We start from the raw sequence: 19,687 nt of genomic DNA on the forward strand, positions 1-19,687 counted from the left end.
GAGGAGGATTGTGTCAGCATGGATGTAGAAGTTAACATACAGCAGTCTTCAAGGGATAGTTTTCAGTCCCCAGAAACCCCAGGAGTTCTACGTGGCTGGGAGGAGGTAGTTCCTGACAATGTCATCCTTAGTGACCCAGAGGACTCAGAATCTCATGTCTCCTCAAACTTAAAGTGGGGTTCCACCCACTTTTACAACTCTTTAGCATCCCTCACTAAACTGTGCACTGTAAACGAATTGGATATTTTTTTATTTTTTTCTCAGCTCTTACTGTATATCTGCTGTATTCATTTTTCACTTCCTCCTCCCTGGCTGCGGCCCATCGCATCATTTCCTGTTTGCAATGCCTTCTGGGAAGGGGCAGGAACTTCCTCTGACACTGCCATTGCTATGGAAACCTGACCTGAAACCTATCACACTGCTTGTGCTGCACTGAGCATGTGCGAGATCTGCAAGGATGAGATCCAGGAAGAAATACAGTCTGGCTTCAGATGCCCACACTTAAGATGGCCACAGCCTGCTGTAAGTTTATAAAATAACAAACTACTGCTATAAACTAACAAAACAGACCTTAGTTTACAGACTAACTTTACTAGAATACATTAAGCTTGTGTATTTTAGGGGTATTTTTATTTAAAATGTATAATTTCGGACGGAACACCACTTTAAGCTGCCTGGGCTCCCTGATTCTGCGAAGCCTGTGAAAGGACCCGAGAATTTGTGGCATCAAGGAGAGGGATCATTACTGCCTGGCAACCCTTCTTGATCCATGTTACAAGGGTAAAGTTGTAGAGCTCATTCTGCCTTCGCAGAGGGAGCAGAGGATGAAACATCTTCAGGACGCCTTGAAGAAAAATTTGTGTAACACCTTTACGGACACTGGGTGGTTTCCTGACAACGTGTCTCTGAGGCTTTGTTTGGTTAAACGAAGAGCGGTGGAGAAGGCGGCCGGCTGACCTATGCTTTTTAAACAATTCATTAGTCCTCAGAGCCCAGGGCTGTTTAAGCAACCATTGGCAGCGTCTGCATCATATGGTGCAGAATTATCTAGGAAGAAGAGCAGACTTGGAGACCTTTCCAACTGAGCATCCACTGGATTACTGGGTCTTGAGGATGGCCCACTGGCCAGAACTTGCTCAATATGCAATCAAGCTACTGGCCTTTCCTGCATCCAGCATGCTTTCTGAATGGACATTCAATGCTGCTGGAGGTTTTGTGACAGATAAAAGTGCATCTGTCCACAAACTTCGTTGACCGGCTGACATTTATCAAAATTACTCAGTCCTGGATCAACAGCAGCTATCAAGCCCCTGATGCTGATGCAACTGATTGAATTAGCTAGGGATCTGGGATCCCTTGAAGACTACCTTTGTTGCCTATCCTATTCCTGAATCTTAATAATGCTAGCTTCCAACAATATTTTTGGTTTAGGGCACCACCAACACCCAAGGCCCAATTTTTCTGCACCTGTTTGACAGGTGCATGTAATTTAAATTTTGGGAACTCCACACCCTTTTTAAATTTTTCAGTTTAATTTTTAATAGCAGGGCCAATTCCTGCACAAAACAAGAGTAACTGTGAGGGGTTACAGTGTTCAGGCGCCACTAGAGATGGGCGAATGCTTTGGGCTGAGCATAAGTTTGGCCTGAACATTGCCCATTCAGGTACTTGCCTAAAACCTGAACTTTCTGGGCACTTAGTGTGATGTTCGGCCACCAAGCGCACAGTCAATAGGTTGTTAATGCTCCCCCGCTGAAAGCTGAATAAAAATAAATAAAAAAGAATGTAAATTTAAAAAATTGTGGAAAAAAGGCATTGGGGGAACCTTTGGGTCTGGTATGGATTTTAATCACTTCCTTACTGGTGCATTTTAAAATGACGCTTGCAGGAACACCCCCTCCCTCCTGCAGATTACCTAAGTACCTGTTTCCAACCCATTAGACTATCCGAGTGCCTATCTGCAGCTCATGCCTCATAAAATATTCATTGGGGTGTTTTGTTTCCAAAATAGGGTAATTTTGTGGGTAATTCCACTGTCCTGGTGCTCCTGGACCTTCAAAAGTGTGATATGTAGGAATGAAATTAGATGTGTTATTTATGCTCCTAGAATGCCCGATGGTTCTTCCTGCATGTTGGGCCTCTCTATGTGGCCAGGCTGTGTAAAGGTCTCAGACATGTAGTATTGCCATACTCAGGAGGAGTTGCAGAATATTTTTGGGTGTAATTAGAAGTAAGCATATGCTGTGTGTGAGAAATAACTTATTATGACAATTTTGTGTAAAAATAAAATCTTAATTTTCCGAAGAATTGTGGGAAAAAAATTACAACTTCAAAAACTCACCATGCCTCTCACTAAATATATTAGACTGTCTACTTTCCAAAAAGTCATTTGGGGGGTATTTGTACTGGCCATGACATGTCAAGGCCTTAAGAAATCAGAGAGGCCATCAGTACATCAGGTGTACATCAATTTTTTATTACTTGCGCCACAGCTTGTAGAGTCTGTAACTTTCACACAGACTAAATAATATTCAATAATTTTTTTTTTACCAAAGATATGTAGCAGTATAAATTTTGGCCCAAATTTTATGAAAAATAAAAATACTTATTTTCAAAATTTTAGAAACTAAAAAAGAAAATAGAAACTAAAAAAAGTGTTTTTTTCCAAAATGTTTGCTCTTCATTTACTTATATCTCAAAAAAATAAAAAAAAACAGTGGTGATAAAATACCAACAAAAGAAGGCTCTATTTGTGTAAAAAAATGATAAAAATTTAGTCTGGGTACAGTGTTGCAAAACTGAGTAATTGTCAGTAAGACTGAGACACTGAAATCTGAAAATTGGTCTGGGCAGGAAGGGGGTGAAAGTGTCCTGTATTGAGGTGGTTAAAGGGAATCCCATGACAGAATCAAGAGAAAACGGTGTGGGGTCCCCCCCCCCTTTGGGTCTGGCATAGATTTTAAGGGGAACTCCACACCGTTTTTAAGGGGAACTCCACACCAAAGCACCTTGTCCCCATGTTGATGGGGACAAAGGCCTCTCCCCGACAACTCTGGGCTGGGTTGCGGGTGGTGGGCTTATCGAAACCTGGAAGACGGCCCCCTCCCCCCCCTCTGTGAATGGGTAGGGGTACATCGTACCCCTACCCATTCACCAAAAAAGTGTAAAAATAATAACCAGAGGAAACAGTTTTTTACAAGTCCTTTATTAATGATACTAATACACTAATACTAACAATTACTTACAAAGCCATCCATAACTCTGCTCCCAGCTACATCCCTGACCTAGTCTCAAAATACCAACCTAATCGTTCTCTTCATTCTTCTCAAGACCTCCTGCTCTCTAGCTCCCTCATCACCTCCTCCCATGCTGGCCTCCAGGATTTTTCCAGAGCCTCTCTAATCCTATGGAACTCCTTACTCCAATCTGTCCAATTATTTCCTACTCTATTAGCTTTTAGACAATCCCTGAAAACCCTTCTCTTCAGAGAAGCCTATCCTACCCACACCTAACAACTGTATTTTCATTTTCTTCATCTGATCATCTCCCACAGCTATTACCTTTTGTTCCACTTGACCCTCCTTTCTAGTTTGTAAACTCTGATGAACAGGGCCCTCAGATTCCTCCTGTATTGAATTGTATTGTGACTATACTGTCTGCCCTCATGTTGTAAAGCGCTGTGCAAACTGTTGGCGCTATATAAATCCTGTATAATAATAATGATAATAATAATAATAATAATAATAATAATAAAGGACCGACCTGAAAAATAGAAAAAAAAACCCTGCTGTCACCTCTTGGGAGACCTCTGTCCGTCTGCCTCCTCTCTGCTTTGACAGCTCTTATATAGGCAAGGGGCGGGTACATCACCTGGTAGTACCGCCCCCTCTGACATCACTTGATGGCATGTGACATCATAAGAGGCGGTGCCACCGGGTGACATAACCGGGTGGCCCACCCCTTGCCATTGTTGCCAACCCCCGAAGTGAAATTTATTGGCAGAACACCAAAATTTACAAACGACACCAATTTTTTACTGGTGCAAAATCATGAAATTTGCTGACAGATCCACATTTTTTTACTGCCACTGCAAAAAAATACCTAAAATGACTGTTTTTAGTGCTAAACAGTGCAAATATCAATATTGGAACTATAAACACATAGCTAGTGCTATGAGCAATGTGTTTAAGTTAAATAAAAGTCAAAAAACATATTTCTCAATTTACATGAAGGTTAGGTTACTACTGTATAACCCAGCCAGCACAGAGTTCCCCCTTACATCAGAGTCTGCAGCATTCCCCCTTACAGTGCATGGGAACTCTTATGTAAAGGGGAACAGGGCAGATTACGATGTAAGGGGGAACTCTGATTTGGGGAGGCTCTGGTGAATAGAAACCACCTTCCGCAGAGTGAATACACTAAGGTAAGGGGGGTTAGTAATATAGGGGGAAACCTTTATATCAGTGCCCCCTTACATTATTGTATTCACTTCCCTCCTTAAATCAGTGACCCCCCCAGCTGGCCTGACAGCACTGTCACTGACCTCCTCTCGGGTGCATTGTGCAGGGCTCAGTCAGACGGCTCCAGCTTGGTTACTGATTTTATGCTATAGTCTCCTCTCCACAGTCCACACATGCCTGTCTCTTCCCGTAACCCCCATCCCAGCGGCGCTCCCACTCTTGACTCCTTTCAAGTATCCCCCTCAGGGACTGCAGACATGATAAAAGACAAGAGATGGTAAGAGCCTGTGAACATGATACAGGAGGTGGACAGAGGCTGTGGACATGATACAGGAAGTGGAAAGAGGCTGCGGACATGCTACAGGAGGTGGACAGAGGCTGCGGACATGCTACAGAAGGTGGACAGAGGCTGCGGAATTGCTACAGGAGGCTGTCAGAGGCTGCAGACATGCTACAGGAGGTGGACAGAGGCTGCGGACATACTACAGGAGGTGGACAGAGGCTACGGACATACTACAGGAGGTGGACAGAGGCTGCGGACATACTACAGGATGTGGACAGAGGCTGCGGACATACTACAGGAGGTGGACAGAGGGTGCAGACATAGTACAGGAGGTGGACAGAGGCTACGGACATACTACAGATGGTGGACAGAGGCTGCGGACATACTATAGGAGGTGGACAGAGGCTGCGGACATACTACAGGAGGTGGACAGAGGCTGCGGACATACTACAGGAGGTGGACAGAGGCTGCAGACATGATAGTGTCCTCATCACCCTCTCACAGTAGCTTCCTCCTCTGTCCACCATCATATTACTTCGCCACATCATCAGTGTGCTGTGTCCTCCTGTGCCCCTTTCACCTTTTGCACTGCTGCCCTGACCTGTGGAGAGGTGAAAGGGGCACAGGAGGAGGACACAGCACACTAATGATGTGGAGACGTAATATGATGGTGGACAGAGCACATCAGTCTCTGTCCCTCCCCTGGATGCCACGGCTTCACCTTCTTGGCTATCAGTAACGTCCTCCTCTCACTCTGTTCCCTTTTTGCTATGATATCCCCCCACAGTCTCACTCTCCTCCTCACCCCTGCTCAGCTTGTCTATTCAAATACAGTGATGGGCAGCGCCATTACGTTACTGAGCATGTGTCGCTAGGCTGAGTGTGTACAAGCTTTCCCGAGCCAGGCCGGCTTCAGAACTGCGCATGCACAGTTGCATGGTCGGCTCTCAGCCATCTTTTTTACTGGCACCGATGTCCGTAACGGACTTTAACGAGAAGCCCGAAAAAGGGGTTAAATTTATGAGGAACCCGTAAATCAGAGAGCAAGTATAAATGACTTTTTTTCTTCAGAAATGTAATTATTGCTGCAGCAGGCAGCACTCTACAGGCAGACTAAGGGGACGCCCCAGGCACTATATTTAAAGGAATTTTTCATTTTTTTTGTTTACAAACATTTTATTGAAGTATAACAGGTAAATGCAAGTCATACAGGCAAAGAGAGGTAATCATTGCTATCAAGGAAAAAGATAAAATGGTGCACAAATGGATCTTCCTCTGGCTTCTTCTCCGCTTCGTCCTCCGCAGGATCCACCTCAGTGGGAGTCTTCCGCTGTGTGACACTTCTGTTGAGATGACATTTCTTATATAATGGAGGGCGTGGCCACCCGGTGACCTCGCCCCCCTCTGACGCACGGGGAAAGCCGTAGGAAGAAGAAGAAGAAATTAATAAAGGAATTGTCAAAAACCGTCTCTTGTCTTTTTTAACATTTTTGACACTTTTTTTGTGAAATGGTAGGGGTACATTTGTACCCCATTACCAATTCACACGGGGGGGTGGGATCTGGGGGTCCCCTTGTTAATGAGAGCTTCCAGATTCCGTTAAGTCCCCCGCCCGCAGACCCCCACAACCACCGGGCAAGGGTTGTGGGGATAAGGCCCTTCTCCCCATCAAAGCACCCTCCCAATGTTGAGGGCATGTGGCTTGGTACGGTTCAGGAGGGGGGGGGCGCTCTCTCGTCCTCCCCTCTTTTCCTGCGGCCTGCCAGGTTGCGTGCTCGGATAAGGGTCTGGTATGGATTTTTGGGGGGACCACCACGCCATTTTTTTTTTTAATTTTGGCGCGGGTTTCCTCCTTAATATCCATACCAGACCTGAAGGGCCTTGTATGGATTTTGAGGGGGACCCCCACGCCATTTATTTTTAAACTTTGGCACGGGGTTCCCCTGAAGGGCCTGGTATGGAATTTAGGGGGACCCCCACGCATTTCTTTTTTTTAATTTTGGTTTGGGGCTCCCCTGTGGGGAAATTCCATGCCATTTTTTATCAATGAACTTTTATGTGTGTATTGCCGGACCAACAATCCATTATAGCCGGCGCTAGCGATAGTATTTATCATTTAAAACCTGCAATACACATAAAAGGCCTTATTAATGTCTAGGCTTATTGAAGCGAGTGTCAGCGTCTTGGAAAATATTGGCTGCTAGGAGAATATTGTCTGTGATCTGCCTAGATGGTATGAAGCCTGTTTGATCAGGGGAGATAAGTGATGTAATAACCAAGGCCATACGGTCTGCTAACAGACGTCTAAAAATCTTGAGATGGGGATTGGCCATGTCTGTGGTATAGTCTTTCAAGGTCTAAGGTGAGCGTGCGAATTTCACAGAGTTTTTGGCGTTTTCTGGTGGTTGCGATTTCTATAAAATGGCCCCTCATCACAGCCTTATGGAGTTTATTCATTACCTAGGGTTGAGCATAACCAGACCCCTTATGGTTACCAACATTCTAACTCTAACCCTCGTTATAATCAGGGTTTTCACAAGGACCTCTCGCGAGAGGTGATCGCGGTGGGCGGCTGACTGCTTTATGCGCTCAAGATTCGATTCTTACACAGTGAGTGCATCTTGTTTTGTGTTACCAGGAGGCCTTAATAGTTCATTGCACAATGAAAGTTTTTTCATACTTTGTCCATGAACGAAAATTAAATCATTGGAGCCCAAACGCCAGTGGATTCCCAACACCCAGCGGGGTATTGTGGACGAATTTGGAATGTAAGCTAATCCCCCATCGAATCAGGGAGAAGGGCAATCTACTAGTGAAAACCAGCTGTCTATGTACACTTATTGAGGACTATTATATATATGCAGTAAAAGACATCTACAACTGCATAATGATTTTTAGGAACAACATAGGTGATCTCTAATTATTGAAACTACCCGTGCAATATAATTAATTACGCATTCTGATCGTATATTTATTTATATCTGTATCTTTATCACTATATTTTGAAAAATTATCAGTGCACCATCTCACTTTATATAATTTTCACTGTTTTGAGTGGTATTGGAACACTTAAAGCTGATGAGCAACTTTTTACACATAAGTTGATTGTTTTAGGAGTAACACAAGTGGTTTTATTAAGTGCAATCACCGGTGGTATTTATTTATATATAATATTTTTTACTTTTTATGGAATTTAATAATATCTTACGGAATTTATTATTTATTAATTTTATCACCATATTGTGTAAAAGTATTTAGCGCACTCTCACATATATATATATTTTTAACTTTGAGTGATATCAGAAACACTTTAACAGAGGTGCAGCTTTATACACATACATATAATCTTCAAAAAACCCCTTCAAGGTAGAAGTACATTAACACACACTATTTAAGCAATTATTCCACCTTAAATTATATATATATCTCATCATTTGCACTAAGGATTATCATATATTATGTTAGGATAAGACATTAATAGATTTTATAAGGTCACATCACTACACCTTTTTATATATGCTTATAAAAATATAATATTACACAAGACACTAAAATAGTTCATTAGCGCGTCAGTTTATTATAATATTTAATTGACCAATCTTATTTGCAAAGGGTTTGACTCTTTGATATTGAATCATAAAGAAAAATAGTTTCTTGTTCCGTTGGCCCCACAAATCCCTATCATTTATTATTTGCCCAAGATCCACAAGGAAAATACATTGATTATCTCTTGCAACCATTACTTAGAAAGACTCTGTCCTATCTTAAGGATACCAAGAGTGTGATTAATCTTCTATCCCAATCTAATATTGAAGGCGACCTTATTATGGCTACAGCTGACGTAGCATCCTTGTACACCTGCATTCCCCATCAGAGAGGAATGGAGGCTGCACAGGAATTGTTGAAGAGAGATGGCGCTCTTGCCACCCCTCAGGTTGATTTTATTTTGGGGTTATTAGATTTTGCCACCCACCACAATTATTTTTGGTTTGATGGCCGTTTTTATTTACAGCTCAAGGGTGTGGCGATGGGATCGAAATTCGCTCCTAGTTTGGCAAACCTTTTTATGGCAAGTAGGAGGAGGACGTCGTCTATGCCCTGGTCCATCCCCAGCTGGTCTTGTGGGCCAGGTACATTAACGACATCCTCCTCTTATGGGCTGGCACCTCAGAATCATTGGAAGAATTCTTTCTGACTCTTAATAACAATGACCGAGGTATTGTTTTAACTTACCAATCTAGTCCTTCCAAAATTAATTTTTTTGGGTCTTGTGATCGAAAGATCGGGACAGCAATTTATACTGAGCACTCAATTTAAGCCTACTGATAGGAATGGGTTATACCTACGGACAGCTGCCACCATAAGGCCCCATTCACACCTGAGCGTTTTGTAGCTTGAAGCCTGAAGCTACAAAACGCTTGAGGGGAAAAAATACATTATTCTCTATGGAGATGGTTCACATCTCCACTCCAAGTCGCCTGAAGCTCAAACAAATTCTGGACCCTTTTTTGTCGCGCGAATCTGGCATATTTGGGCGTTTTTGGAGCGTTTGTATTCCCATAGAAACGAATGGAAACGCTCGATTCAAGCATCTAGCGCGACAACAAGCGTTTCTACGGGCATTTTGTGGCTTTTATCTGCTCAAGTGAAATAAATTTACATAAAGGAAATGACATAAAACATACACAGGAAGTGCACAGATCACCATTTTTTGGATTGAAGACATGGAGGCCAGTAATATAGAGAGTGAAGTGGATGAGACAGTATGTCTTTTAGATCAGGAGAGCTTTATTAGAATGGTAAAGCAGCACCCCTGTCTCTATGATTCCAGAGATCCATGCTACAAGCTGCGAGCAAGAGCAGGGCATGGAACCAGATTTTCTGCCAAGTTTTCACAAACTGGGCAGACCTAAATGCCCATGTGAAGGATGATAAAGGTAAGATAAACCCCTGCAAACATAACCGACCATAGGAAGATAATATGATGATTGTTATTTAGTACATTGTAAATAAGAATCTTAGCACCAGAAAAACAGTACTAGCTTATGCTCATATTCCTATGCATTGCTTACAAGATCATACATATGAGAAAACAGACAATAGATGTGCAATTACAGTTCACTATGGCCACATATGTGTACACACAAATTGCATGTGTGTAGGAATGTGGCCAGGATGAACTGGAATGGCATATCTATTGCCTCCTTTTTATATAAGTATAAGCACCTAATGCATAGGAGTATGAGTATAGTAATGTTAGCATGTCACAAATACATGAAGGCACACTCTGACCCCTAGTGGATATTGTATGGATACTGCACACAAAAATAAATATATATTTTTAAAAAAACATGAGACTTCTTATCAATACATCAAGCATTTTTATTAATTATTTAGTACAGCATAGTATATGGTTCTATTAACGAACAACTAAAGATTTAAAATTATTCAATTGCCTCAGGCTGCCATGGGACCTGTCCTGCTGGAGACATAAAGTAGGACGCAAATTGATCCCTGACATGTGTACCTTGTCTGCTTCCACGAACACCAGTCCAATGAGCTCTTTCCATGTTCTGATGTAATGGGTCCTCAAACTCAAATCCATCCCTTTGCCTTACAAAGTTATGCAAGGCACATGCAGCTTTAACAGCACAGACCGCATTTTGCATGTTTAGAACAATGGGAGTGTGCAGGACCCGCCATTTGTTTGCTAAAATGCCAAATGCACATTCGACAACTCGACGTGCTCTTGTTAGCCGATAATTGAAAACACTCTTCTGCACAGTTAGATTGTGCCCCATATAAGGCCGTAGAAGATGCTCACTCAGAGCAAAGGCCTCATCCCCCACAAAAACACTGGGTAGGGGAAGGCCATTTGTGCTCGGGAGTGGACTGTTTTCCCGGAAGGTCCAGACTATTGGTATGCAGCATGTGTCCAAATGAAGAATTCCCAAAAATAGTAAAGTCAGCGCTGCTGCCATACGACCCACTAATCTATATAACGGAAGCTATAATTAGCATCAGCCACTGCCATTAAAACAAAAGAAAAATATTTCTTGTAGTTAAAATACTGGCTTCCGCTACCCATGGGCTTTATGATCTGAATATGTTTCCCATCAATCACTCCAACGCAATTGGGGAAGTTGCAGAGTTGCAGAACGTCAGAGATCTGTGACCATTCTTCTGCTGTAGGTTTGTTAAACACAATATCCTTCAATACATCCCAAATAGCAGAGCAGGTGTCACGGACTATGTAACTTGCTGTTGATTTTCCAACCCGAAAGACATAGTGTAGACTTGCTAATGATTGTCCGGTTGCTAGGTACCTACAAAGAAATAAATATATATATATTTTCATTTTTTTTTTTTTTACAGTTAAAATGCTCAAAATGAAGTGGAAGAGTATACGTGATGCCTACACTCGACATCTAAGACTACCCAGGGAATATAGGAGTGGATCTGCAGTGTGTGCTCCTAGAGAATACATGCATGCTAAAGAGTTGGAGTTCCTTCGGCCATTGCTGGCTTTGGGGCGGTAAGCTATCATCTGTACGAATGTCATTAAACAAAATGTAAAGAGAAAGTTGTAATAATTCATTTCTATTTTCAGTACTGAAAACTGCTGGGAGGATAGTACTCCAAATAATGATTTGGACACAGATGCTAACAGTCAGCAAGCAGGCCAAGCGTCTGCCAGTGAGAAAGCAAGCCAAGCATCAGGTGATCAAGCAGGCCAAGAGCCGGAGAGCCAATTGTCGACTCCAGCACGTTCAACATCTGCAACACCTGTGGGAGACGAGGAGTCCACACCACCAATATGTGCTTGTGTACCTGCTAGAGCAACAAGAAGGAGGGCTCCTGAACCTGATTTTATTCGAATGTTGGACATTATGGCCAGTATGTCTGAAAGAATGAACAGCAACAGGTCGCATGTGCAGGTTTCTGCAAGGTGTCTGGAAGGTCTGATGGAGAAGGTACCATCAGAACTCCAGGCAGACATGTTGGCAGGTACCATCCGTTACATTGCGACTTTCATTCCACCAAGCACCACATATAGGTCTTCAGAACCTCCACCACCTTATGGTCCATATGCAAATCTCCCACACCCCATCTGCCAGCACCACCTCGGTTGTCATCACCACATTCTGCCACCCACCTCTGCCAACAGCACCACCTTTTAATTACCTTCCTCTGCCAACACCACCACCTTCTAATTACCTTCCTCTGCCAACACCACCACCTTCTAATTACCTTCCTCTGCTAACACCACCACGTTCTAATTGGCAGCATAATGAAAATCCCTCTACCTCCACCTGGTCACATTATGGCCATGCAATGAATGTGTTGAGCTGTATATGGGAATAAAAAATAAACGAACAGAAAAATTTATATTTGAAAAATATTTTATATTTAAAAAAAAGTAAAGTGTTTTTTTGGTTTAAAAAATGTGTGTTTGGTGTCTATTTTATGCATATACAAACATTTAAATCTTGGGTTCTTCATGTATCAGTCTTTAAAAAATTACAAAAAATAAGAAAAAATTACCTCAGTGTGATGATTAGTCGTTCTACAGGGGGTATACTGTTATGGAAATATGTATCCATTCATTGCAACCGACTACTGAGTAAACCCATTAACTCGTCAAAGCTGTGATCAAAAAAAAAAAAGTGGGGTTTATTAGTGGACATGATAAGAAAGGAACAATGTCAAACATCATGAATCCAAATAAGTTTTACTAACCTTTTTATGGACATCCTAGTGTAGTCCAAAAATGTATCTTCATGATCACGTAGGTCACTGTACATGACCCAAAATTTGCCTCTCTCTTCTCGATCAGCAATTACAGGGTGAATCCAGTATCTGCGTGCCCTCTTCTTTCTCCTCTCTCTTTTATGCAGAAAATAAGAACGTAACAGTGGCTGCTGCCACAAAACACACCATCTCATCATCACTCATCTTTGCAGAAGAAAATACAAACACATGGAGCAGGAAGCAAAATGATGAACCGGAAGATGAATATTCACCCAGGAAGCAGATGAAAAAATCTAAAAACCTAGCAACAAATGATGAAAGAGATGATCATGTTTCCTATTGGCTAAAAAAAAAAAAAACGCCAAGGCTCAAAAAACGCCAGAAAACGTTGTATACTAACGAGCAAATACGCGCAAAAACGCGCGACAAAACGCTGTAAGAAACGCTCGAAAACGCTACACTCAGGTGTGAATGCAGCCTTAGTCGTGACTGAGTTCAGTTCCTACAAGTCAGTTTCTGCGTCTTTGTAGAAACTGCACTGACACTGTCACCTTTAAGTCCCAGGCGAATATTCTGAAGAAGAGATTCCTTGACAAGGGAAATAATCAGGCTGACGTAGATAGAGATATTTCTACAGTTTTGAACCCTGATCGAGCTTTACTGCTGGCAGATAAACCCCAGCGAGAAGATGATGACAATTTTAAATGGTCATTCCTTACTAGGTTCTCAACCCAACATAAACAGATCAAGGACATTTTTGAACGGCACTGGGGAATTTTGAGGAATGATAAAATACTTGGGCCTATCTTACCTGAGAGACCCAAGGTTATCTATCGGGGTGCACCCTCACTTAAAAGCAAGATTGCACCATCTATCATCAATCCCCCAGTTAGACCTACATTTTTTCACAACTGGATAGGTTACTACCCCTTTAAAAAAATGTTTGGTCTGTCAACACAACTCTTGTGGTCATAGAGCAACTAAGGAATTTAGTTCAAGGGTAACCGGTCGAACTTATACCATCAAGCAATTCTGTACTTGTGCCACAATAACATGCCCTTGCGGGAAGCAATATGTCGGTAGAACTACACGAACATTTATGGCTAGAGTTACTGAACATATTAACCTAATAAAACTTGGTAGTATTAAACACACAGTTCCTCGCCACTACCGACAACATCACGCATGTGACCCAAGAGGGACTGAATTTCTTATTATTGATATTATTATTATTATTATTATACAGGATTTATATAGCGCTGACAGTTTACGCTTTTTTCCACCCAAAAAAAAATTTCATTAATGTGCATGAAAAAAAAAAAAATATGGAAACATTTTTTTTTTACTTATCTTATAATGCCTGTTGCTATGTGGTCTCTCGAAATCTGCCTCCTTCAGCGCCTGGGCTCCTGATGTCACTTCCTTTGGTGCAGGAAGGGAGATCACCTCTCTCCCCCCTCCCTCTAGGCAATAATCTGGGACAAGTGACAGGTTTCAGATGAATGCAAGGCCAGTCACAGCGCACAGCGCAGCTCACGCATGCGTAGTGGGTGCCCAGCTGTGAAACCACAGACGGGTGCCCACAGTTAAAATGCCGGCGCCGCCGAGAGGAGGGGGAGAGGAGCGGGGCTTCGATCCCCCGCATCGCTGGACCCTGGGACAGGTAAGTGTCCGATTATTAAAAGTCAGCAGCTGCAGTATTTGTAGCTGCTGACTTTTAATTTCTTTTTTTAAGCGGAACTCCACTTTAAGTCTGTTAGGTAGGGTCTGTTTGTCTATATTTATTCATTGCTACTTATCTGATTTATGATTGCTGACTCCAGACCTTGTGGTAGCCACTGTTGGACTTACACCCAATAGAATACTCTGCACCCTTAACTTAGTTTCGGTATTAATGACATGATTATGTACACTTTTCCCTGTCAGGGGGGGCGGGTGGACTTTTTATGTTATTATGACCCATTCTCTGTTAATTGGCTCGTGAAGGCATGTGACCGGCCCCTCTGGGTACACAGCGGAGCTTGGTTGCTATGTTTACCTCACCGCGTCATACGGAGGTTACCACACCAGGCCTCGTTTTCATGACGAGGCTTGGTTTTTACACCAAACGGATGCCATTTGACCAAGCCTCATTTTCATAACCAGGCTTTTCTAGCCTATTTGACGGTCCTTATGTATACACTCGTCTCCAGACCTCGTTTCCATGATGAGGCTTGGTTGCATTGCAGGACGGACATCACCTAACCAAGCCTCATTTTCACTACGAGGAATGTTTTGTTTTGGCACAAGGACGCTTTACAATTGCTGGGCTTGGCACTGCACTTTATCCAGCTATTCATGTTATGTACATTTAAGTTCCTAATATTATGGAGATATGTACTCAAGTAGACCTGAAATATGTAGGTGTCCATTTCCTTCCGGGATCGAGACACAGAAACCAGAAGTGACGTTATGTGGAGCTATTTCCAGCGTTTAGCAGGTTCTGGGGTAATTTTTACTTTATAAGCGATGTCGCTTCAGGGGGTCCACAACCCAGATGGCGACCGTGGAGTCGAAATGCGTCGGATGGATCTCCTGCTTACATCGCTCTTTACCATACACATGCTTTGTCTTACTCTTCCAAATGTGAGTGTTTTATTCTATTTTTAATAAATTGCCTTTTTTTTAATACGGTATCACGCTATGTTAGCCCCATTTTTTATTGCATGACACATCCCACCTGGTATTCATCTTCCACCTTCCTCATGATGATTGGAGCCTTCAAGTCACTATCCAGTGACAGTCCAAGGTCGATTGATTGATACAGATCCAGGACCTGTTGTTCCCAACAGACGTGCTCAACCTAATAAGCTTTGCTGACTTGGGTGGTGTATGTCCCGCCAAGTCAACAAGATCTGGTAAGCCTGCCCCTGTCTGTGGTGGTGGTACCTCTGCTTTCTCCTTCACAGTTTATATCAGTGGTTGGAACCACCTATATGTTTAACTGGACTGCACATCCAGTTGGACTTCTTTGGACTTTATATTTTTATTGGATTTTGTACACAGTACAGTCATCATACTAGCACATTTTCACAAATCCGTCTCACCCCTTTTTTTTAATTTGGATCCACATTTTATTATGTATAAATCCTTGTTTATTTTGGCTGGTTCATGCTCATCATTAACACCTTAAGTTCTATTTTTCACTATTATTTATTCATTTGTGGTTTAGTCATCATACTAGCACATTTTTCAGATATTTCACTTTTTCTCTGTTTGATTCACATTTCACTATGTATGAATCTTTGTTCATTTGATGCATTTATATCATTTATTTATGCACATTTGCTTTTTGCAACCTTAGCGCTGCACTTAGTTATATATTTATAGCCTTATGGGCTGCCCAGAGAGATGTAGGGGAAATCTCTTCAGTGTCGTTATGTTAAAAATTTTTCAGTGAGGCGCCCAGATAGTTGGTTTAATATGGCAGGATCTGTGAGTAAGGAATCATTGAGGCGCCATACCCTGGTGGTATTGGGGAGGCCTATGCATGTGAGGTCACAGGAGACCTCACATGCTCTGACTATGGGCATACGTGAATATTGGCTGCGGTGGAATTTGCGGCTAAGATAGGAGAACAGAAGATGTAGTCTAGGCGAGAAAAACTGTCATGTGCATGGGAGTAAAAGGTGTATCCTCAAGAGCCCACATTGTACGCCCTCTAAGCATCTATTAGCTGGTGAGACTTGAGGGAGTAATGAAGGGATTTAGGGAAAGTGTTGGAGGCAGACCCTGTGCGACTTCTGTCGATCCTTGTTCCTGCTTGTGTACAGCTGTTGTATGTTCGGAGATTTCCAGCATTTGGAACGCAGGACCAGAAGAGGCACTATTCACTTTTATTGAACCTTGGGAGGCCCCTCAGCTGCAATAAACCTTAAGCCATATACCATCTGCATGGAGGTAAGAGTATAGAGAGCACTGTGTGGTACACAGGAAGATCCCACATTGGAGATTATTCACTGAAGATACAGATTGTATGCACTTTATGCACTTTTTGCACATTTGCACTTTTTCTTCTTTTCCTCTTTTATGGACTAACTGACTACTATCCTAGTCATTTTGATAGCCTCTGATTTTGATTGTGATCATCTGGGACTGAATGAACCAACCTTCTGTTATTGATTAACTCAGACAGATTATTCAGTAACAGCCATTTATTTGTTTTGCACATTATAGTGTTATGTGCACTGTTTTGAAATTTTGCACTGGATTATTGGATTTGATTTTTTGCACAGGACCACTGGCCACTGTCACACATATTTATTTAGTCACTTTACTATATTGTTTACTAGCATCATTTGCACAGTGATTGTATATACAAGCATTATTTGCACAGTGATTATATTTATACCTCATGATTGTTATGCAGTTTAATCACTTGCGCTGATCACTTTTTATATATTTATTTGTTATGAGTGCACTGTATACACTGCAATCTTTAGATATATTATTGTCCATTTAATAGATTCACTTTGATAGCGCGAGGGACTACACTTTATACTGAGGCCAGAGTAATCGTTTTGTCTTGAATTGAGCCCTTAACAATCACAAAACGGCTATCTGGGGCTTTGTAAGTTTGTTGAACAGTAAACATAACAGAGTTTTTAATTAGGATTCCTACTCCTCTGGACTTGGACTCATAGGTAGTGAAATACGACTGTTTATAGGATTTGTCTAGGAAAGATGGGTGGTTATGGATGGAGAAATGCGTCTCCTGTAGCAGGAGGATGTCTGCGCACAGAGATTTGTATGATCTGAATGCTTTTCTCCGTTTCTGGGGGAGAGTTGAATCCCTTGATGTTATTGGAGATCACTCTAAGACCCATGGATAATTAAATTTGGGCAGCCGGATGTTAGTAGAGAGTCCAAGTCGGGAGGGGCGCCACCCCCACAACAACCCATCATACCCCCGAGAGCAAGCATAATGTGTGTATGAGAAATAGTAAGACGAACAGCTCCATCTAGCGGATCTATCTGGTATATCAGTTAGCAATGCAATACAATTGTGGTTAAAAGCAAAAAAACAAAAAATAAGGGGAAAAAATATAGAAAATGGAAAGTCAGTGAACAAGAAAACTAAGCCAAAAAATGACAGTGAACAGTCCAGTGGGGTCAGGGAAAAAGTCCTCCCACTGACCAAAAGGACAAAGTTTTTGCGGACCCTGGGGTCCAATACTCTTAAGCTGGAAAACGGTCAAGATAAAGAGAACGGTGAACTGTGACGTCCAAGTACCTGCTGGGAGCCCACTGAACTGGGAACGCCTGAGCAGACCTGGGACCAACAGGTACTAACCGGATTAGAGTAGGGGGACAATCAAGCGAGCGCGACCGGAATCCAGCACGGAGCAAGGAGACATCATTTGTCACGAAGCATGTCAGGAGTGATCTGCGGGCCGCACCCTTGAACTGAAAAGGAAAAAAGGTTAAACTTGGGGGGGGGGTGAGGGAGGTTAGTCTTAAGGTAGGTTCCGACAATCCCGCCTAGGAGGTGGGGTGGTCCATATGGCTGATGAGCAAGGAGTAGATGGCATCCTGGGGAGTACCGCTGCGCCAAGGAGGCCCGGCTTCACCAAAAGTTCCTTGCCTTCTGGGACTGTGGTGATGGAGTAAGTCGTGCCATTGCGGGGTACCTGAAGTTTAAATGGGAATACCCAACGGTAGCGGATATTAGCTGACTGGAGAACAAACGTAACTTTCTTAATTTTCCTGCATTTGTCCGGGGTAGTAGGGGAGATGTTTGGGTATATTTGGATAGAGACTTCCTCCAGACGCATATTGGGGGTGTTTCGTGAGGCCCGGATAATTTCCTCTTTAATCAAGAAGTCCTTAAGGCAGAGCACAATATCCCTCTGGGATTTTTCAGGTGGAGGTATAGGGTGTAGAGCCCTGTGGATCCTATCGCAGGAGAAAGTATGGAGGGGGGAACCCGGGAGGAGAGACTGTCACAGCTTCTGCACTGCCGGTAGCAGGTCGGTCACAGTCTCTGGATCCCCACGCACCCTGAGATTGTTTCTATTGTCCAGGTCCACAATGTGGGTTTGTAGTTGTAGAACGGGATTTGTGGTATTTTTTTGAGGTCAGAACAGACTAGGGCAAGTTCATTATGTTTAGTTTCTAGTAAATCAGTCCTGCTTCCTAAAGCTGCAATCTCCAGGGACAGGGTGTTTGTGGATTTATGCAGCTCTGATTGGAACTTCTGGGCAATTTTGTCATACATGGCTGACAGGCTCTCATCTAAGTCAGCCTTGGTGAGTTGTAATGAATACTCACAATCTCTCAGGGAGTGCACTGGTGAGGAGTCGGCAGCCAGGGAGGTTGCCTGTGTCTTCTGCTGCTGGGCGTCATCTTGAGCCATCTTGCTCTGCTCCCTCACCCGAAGCAGGTACACGGTAAGGGTCTTTTGGGCCAGTTTACTGCAGTGATTTCGGGGTCCCGGCATGCACCGAGAGTTCCGCCGCGAGTGCGGGTAGAAATTGGGGGAAAACAGTGCTTGAGTAGCCCCAGGGAAGTGCCGTTACTCTCCGTGTCTCACGGAGCTCTCAGCCACCGCTGCCTTCCTGCTTCGCGCCGCGCATGCACCCTGGAATTTTTCATTTTTATTGTTTCACTTTAAGCATTATTAAAATCACTGCTCCTTTAAAAATAATTGTTTTTTTTTTTTAAAAATTGCATTGATACATGTCCCTCAAGGCAGTATCCAAACCCCCATACATTTTTATGGCAATAACTTGCATATAAGCCTTTAAAATGAGTTTTGATTTTTCATGTTCATGTCCCATAGACTTTAGTAGAGTTTGCATGTTCGCTAGAACTTTTTCCCTGTTTTGAGATGTTCTGGTGCAAACTGAACAGGAGGTGTTCAGCCCATCACTAGTGGTAAGCATAATCGTTGGTCTTTAGGAAAGTCATGGATGATGCTGTACTCTTTGGTGTGTCGGATACCTTGTCTCCAGCTGGGTGCTGTGGTTCTACCTTCTGGAGTAGCTAATGTAAGGAGATACAAAAGTAGGCAAAGAGTTTCTGTAGCCAGACCATTACATTTTTTTAAAACTATCATCCCATAGGATTAGATGTGCATTTAAATTATTTTAGGCATTTCTTTACCTGTAAAAGCCTCTCTTGTGTACACATACAAAAGCCTTGACCACTGGGC

Source organism: Aquarana catesbeiana, linkage group LG07 (genome assembly GCF_042186555.1).
Source record: "Aquarana catesbeiana isolate 2022-GZ linkage group LG07, ASM4218655v1, whole genome shotgun sequence".
In the NCBI taxonomy this organism is placed as follows: Eukaryota; Metazoa; Chordata; class Amphibia; order Anura; family Ranidae; genus Aquarana; species Aquarana catesbeiana.